Source organism: Cynoglossus semilaevis, chromosome 5 (assembly GCF_000523025.1).
Source record: "Cynoglossus semilaevis isolate Cse_v1.0 chromosome 5, Cse_v1.0, whole genome shotgun sequence".
Taxonomy (NCBI): Eukaryota; Metazoa; Chordata; class Actinopteri; order Pleuronectiformes; family Cynoglossidae; genus Cynoglossus; species Cynoglossus semilaevis.
In genome coordinates, this window is record NC_024311.1 from 6,003,450 (window position 1) to 6,009,526 (window position 6,077).

Consider the following 6,077-nt stretch of genomic DNA (forward strand, 5'->3'; position numbering starts at 1 on the left):
TTTGTTTTGTGGTTGGTGGGGGAGGATATTGTGTGGGCTGGGAGAGAAAAAAGGGGGGGGGGGTGCTGTAGAGCCATGGCTTCTTTCAAAAGCGTGTAACTATGAAGATGCTGTGAAGGCTATGACCTTGTCAGCAGCAGCATCGACTGAAGAATGATAGACCAGTATGACATGCCAGACCCTAAGGACCCTCTCCACTCAAGTCAAGTTGCTATTTGATCAGAAATAGTGTGCATGACCTTGATTTTCACAAAACCCCAGTGGTCCTTGTGAATGTGATTTTATTTGAGTGTGTGTGTGTGTGTCAGATGAGTACCTTTGTGTGTGTGTGTGTGTGTATTAGTCAGGAATGTGCAGGAGAGAGGTTAATCAGGCCTTGAGAAGCTCCTCAGTCACAGGTCTGGACTGTCTCTTCCTCTCTGCTTTGACATCACAGCACCTCTGTTCTTTGACTCAAGTTCGTGTCTTAGACAGAATATCCAAAAAAGTCCAGAGGGAAGTAGAGTGAACAAGTACATGGTCAGAAATGTGCTGCTCATTCGCATTAAATAAAACTGTGATATGTTTGACCGTACAGTATATCAGAGAAAATCCCTTTTGTGGTGTGGTGGAATTATTGCCCAAAGGAAACCATGGTAATTGTCCAAGACGTTCCAGCTGAGTAGTGAGTGACAACTGAGCTGCAGTTTCATCATTAACTTGCAAATGGTTTTGAGATCTGATCTGTAACCCTGTAGAATTCAGGAAAAAACGTTCAAAAAATTCTAGCAAAACATATTAGTTTGCATTTGAAAGTATTCACAGTCTGATGGACATCCAGTTCTTGGTAAACTATAACTTTATAACTATAAAACTGTTTATGAAAATAATTAAGTCCACTGATTTACAGGAAATGCTGCCTTTTACATTTGCAGTTTTTTCCCTCGACAAATGTAACCCCTGAAAAAAGGAAAAAAAAAAAAAAAAGATATGATAGTTGGTCAAGTTGAATTTAGTCATTATTATACTGTATATAAACATTAGCAGGGCTTTTCTGTTCTTATTCCCTCATTGATTTGCTCTATGTTTACATGGATATGAAGTTACTTATACTCTGGACTCGTATTGACAACCTAATTCCAAGGTTGTATAGTAATAAATTCTGCTGTAAATGACGTTCTTCTCCTTATTTTAAACCAACTATTGAAACAATTCTTTTCATTTTGGCTGCTCCATATCTGAAAATGCAGAATAGCAGCACATACATGTGATGTGGTTTGCATCCTAAGGTTATGGTAAGGGTCACTGTCATGAACATGCCACATTGTTATTGAACTGGTCACAAAGGCGGTTACTGGATCAATGGTTAACTGGTGATTTGTGAGTCTGACCTTATGCATGTGTTTGTGCTAAATCTTCCTCCGTACATTTTTAAATGCATTGCCGCAGTGAAGAATTGTTGACCTTTCCTTTTCTGGAGTGTCAATCCTAAGTCATTGGCATTAGAAGAAGAAAATGTATCATAATTGGTGATTTAGTCCAACTGTTTACCAGACATACAAGGAGCGGAGATTAAAAATAGAATCCCCTGTCGACTTCTTGTTACAGGGACATTAAATTACTAATACAAATGTATTATATCTCCCTCGACCCCTGATGCAACATCAATTATAGTGAGACTACATGTTTGTGTTGTTACCAAATTATACTCATATTTCTCATAGGTGTAAATAATGAGCAGCTGCAGAAAATATCCTCTATAAATGCACGGGTTGCATATTTATAAACTAACAAACTGGAGAGAATGTCAGCCACAAAGTGTCTGGTATGTGTAGCTTGATCAGCTCCTACTGAATCAGAGCAGATTTCAGTTTGATCGTGACTGTACCAATTAAAATGTATCATTTCCTTTGTATATTATATCTGAGTGAGTGCCTTTTACTGCTGGACTGTGGTGCATTCCTTCCTGCTCACCCAGGTTCCCCTGCAGTGATGCTGGCTTTTCTTTATGAATAGCTTAACAGCCACTGTAGATCACAGCCAAACCAATTACTGAGGTAAGTCAAAGGGAACTAGGATAGAGCCTGCATGAATTCAAATCTGGGAGACCGTAAGCTGGAAGCTGGTGTTTTATTACTTTGTAATCTGAGCCGATCAGGTCTTTTTCAATTAATGCCTGTTAAAAATAGTCCCTTAGTCATAAAAAGAGCTATTGTTGATATGCACCACATGCAGTAATGAAGATGATGATTTCATTCTGTGATCATAAAGCTGACTTAGTGACAGACTCATAAAGGTGGACATAAACCATTTCAGTGACCCTCCTTAAGGCGAAGTTTGACAGTTTGATTTTGTTTCTCCTCTGCTCACTCCCACATCGGCGTGGGTTTATGTGTCTTACCACAGGTCTGGTAGTTGGAGGTTTTGGTGAAGGAGCTCAGTTGTTTCTTAGTTCCTCCAAACACCGACTTGATGATGTAGCAGGGCTCTGTTGGACCCAGTCTTCCTTCCTGTGGGTGTTTACCCCTCAGTGCTCCAATCAGTGCTTCTGCCGCTCATTTCCACTCTTGCTACTTCAAGCCTCTTTGTGCCCAACCTCCCTGATTTGGCAGTCTAATTTGGCTACAGCCTCTTCTCAAACTTTATGAGGTGTCCTCTGCTCTGACCTTCACACCTCCTCCTTACTGAGCACAGATGTTTGTAATCACTATTCCAGCCACTTGGATTGCTGTTCTGTGAACACACTGCTCCCAACAGCGTCTTGCAAAACACTGGTAAATATGCACTTCACTGTTCCAAAGCATCTTTTCACAGTCTGCACCTGGTGTCCCTGAAGGTCTACTCCTCTGCAGCCACATCGAGTGTGTCGCTGCAGACACCAGACAGATCGTTCTTGACTTGATGTTATTGTCTTCTATCTCCTTGATGGATGTGGTTATTGACTGGCAAGGTATTTATGTCGATGCCTTCAACGTTGGTTCTATTATGTTTTCGATAGCCTGAAGGATCTTCAAAGTAATGGTAGCTGTCTTAAACCTGCAGCATTGCCTACTTGTGAATCTCCCACCTTCTCATCATCCTTTCTCTCTGTGAAACCACCTAATGATACTTATACAGACATAAAGACACAGCACTATAGCTGATAGTGTGGAGCAGTAAGGTACATTTGTTTTAACTTATCTAAGACTAGATCTTTTAGAGATATGTTTATGGACATATGTAGTAGACCTTCACACATCATATTATTTTTTGACGTATGCTATGATGATGATGTACTGATCAGATTGAGCTAGGCGCAGCCTAGGGCTGCGTGTCTATAAATAAAAGAGGGAAAAAAACAATAACAATGACAGCTAAATTAAACTATACAAACAAATCAGAGCAGATCTCTGTGTTTGTGCCTTCTTTGAAGTGACCACTAAAGTTTGCACTGTCACATATTTTTCCCTCCTGCTAAGGGAGTTGTGATGCATGGTCGATCCACGGTGTTTTCCACAGCAGATCTTTTCAGAAAATGAATATCTTTGATGTGCAACCTTAAACATCCAGCTCCTTTCTAGTTCTGCTTTGTAAGATGCATGTGTGGGCGAGGAACACAGTGGGAGAGGTTTAGTGTGACAGGTGTATTCCCATTACACCCCACAACGCTTGTATTAAATAATAAACACTTTAGGTATTTCTCACAGGATGGGGCTTTTAATGTTTGCTGCACTCATTTGAAAGTTGTCTTGATAAAGTTTAGTCCCTGTGAAATATTCTGTCTAATAATATCAATTGTAACCAAAGGTCAATGTCAGCATGTGATTCTCTTAACGCTCCTACTCTATGTGCGCTAAATTCACAAAACACTAGACATGTATTTTTACTGTCTGACTCCAACCACGCCACAGAATACAAAGCACTCAGACATTAATGACTGCTTATTACTGTGATAGCAGTTTTAGGACAACTGGCAACAACCACATAAGTTGATAAAGTGTGGCAGTACTGGTCATATTAGCGTCTCGGGCACTGTTACTCTGCAGCAATGGTCTCATGCCTCGGTCACTTGAATTCCAAGCATGCCATGACGTAAATGACTCTCCAACAAAACAGCCACGAACTCATGAGTTCAATTTGGAGGCAACAAAACTCCCACATTGTTTTGGTCAGAGTTCTAATCAGCTAAAATTACCCACACTGGTGTGGGCAGAGTGACACAGCCTGTGGCGCTTCCAACTTTGTTGGGGACTCAGTGAAGAATCTGGCAGAGGTTGTAGTTTTGGTGCTTGGCAGGAGTTTGTTTTTAGTTTCTGCAGCTGCACCTGGGCAGCATCATTAACACTTGGTCTGTTCACAGGTGAGACTCACCTCAACTTCTTGGCGCTGCTCAGAAAATACTGTCACCTCTGTCAATCTATTTGTGGGGCAAATGCCTCAACGAATACTTTATATAATATATGATGGAAATATAATTACACCTGCAATGCATTCACATGCTCTAAAATGGGAATCCCACTTTATTCACAAATTCCTAAATATTTAACATGAAAGTAAACTCTGATCAGATCATTAGTATGAAATGCAGTCTATTTTTTTATTTTTCTAGAAGGCCTTTTCTGACAGGTGGACTGATACAGAACTAGGAATGGAAACATTCAGAACTTTTCAATACAGTAAATACAGCATAACTCGTAAATGTAATTATTAAGAAAATACTCTTTTAAGAGATGTATCTTTTCTGAGGAATGTCCAAGGTTATAGGACCAGAAGATAAGAAGGGTGAAGAAATGCCTCCCAGGCATGTTTGATATGCTGGATTTCAATGAAGCTTCTCCAGGGCACCCAGTCACTGAGCAGACCCACTGTTGCAACAGCCTGACATGACAGGAGATGCCTGCGAGCTGAATAAGTGAAGTAGATGCAGTCAGCTGCATCAGTAAGATGGCCTACTTAAATTTTTCATTTTTTTTTCAACCCTGTATGCAACCAGCATTAAGTAGCAGGATGTTAAATGTGCAGCTAGTACCAACGAAGCGTCGCACGCACATCAACCTTACAGCACCATCAGTCTGCTGTGGTTTAAAAACACTGGTCAAAACACACCACAGTAAAAACGCTGATGATGTCATCACGTGGACATTTTTACAGTTGCCCGGGTCATTTCACTTCTGAAGTTTTCCTTTAATGTTCTGTGTCTTTTTCTGCTGTTTCACCTGCCTGTGTATGTGTGGGAGTGTCCGTGGATGTGCATGAGTGGGTGTCTTTGTAGCCTTGTCTGGGCTTCTTCTCTCTGCCATCACACACCTGCAGCTAATCTTATATATATTTATGTCCCCAAGTCATTATTTAAGTCAATCTTTCCTCAATTCTACGACCAAATTCTTTAACTTTGTGTCTTTGTGTTAAAAGTATGTCCACAATCAGTAAATACAAATGATTCATGCTGAACCCAAACATAGATTTTAGCCTTAATTTAAGCCTAGTCAGTACCAGGTCATAAGAGGAGCTGATTGCCAAGGCCATATATAGAGACAAATATCTATTCACATGCAAAATTGAACGAATTTCTGCATATGTGTATACTACGAGAGAATTGGAGTAACTACCTAAAGCAATTCATACATATAAAGGAAAACCATGCAATCTCTATGCTGATAGACCATCAGTTCTCACAGGAGATCAAACCACTAAGCACGTAGCTGCAGGGCAAGAGTAGTCGTAGTTTCCTGCTGCAGAATAACCCAGATTGTTGAAGTTCCTATTCTTTGTCATATTCCAGAGTTTTCTGTAAGTTCCCCCTCCACTCCGTTCAGCAAAACTGTAGATTTTTTGTTGAGTTTCTCTCTGAGGGCTGCAAAAAGTCCATATAGTTTTTAAGGCCTGTTACATCATTGTATTACAAATAAATTGCTCAACTCACTGCAAGAATGACTGACAGTCTAGGCCTAACTGCACTGTTACTGCAGCTTAGCTCGCTCAGTGGCCTGAAACACAGAGTTGTTTCATTTTATATCTGACCTTCAGTTGTTACCCCCTCAAGAACGTTTAAAAACACAAGCAAATGAGCTGAAGAGTGTTATTGGAGTACTCAGTTCAGAGAAGGGTGTGTATTTTGG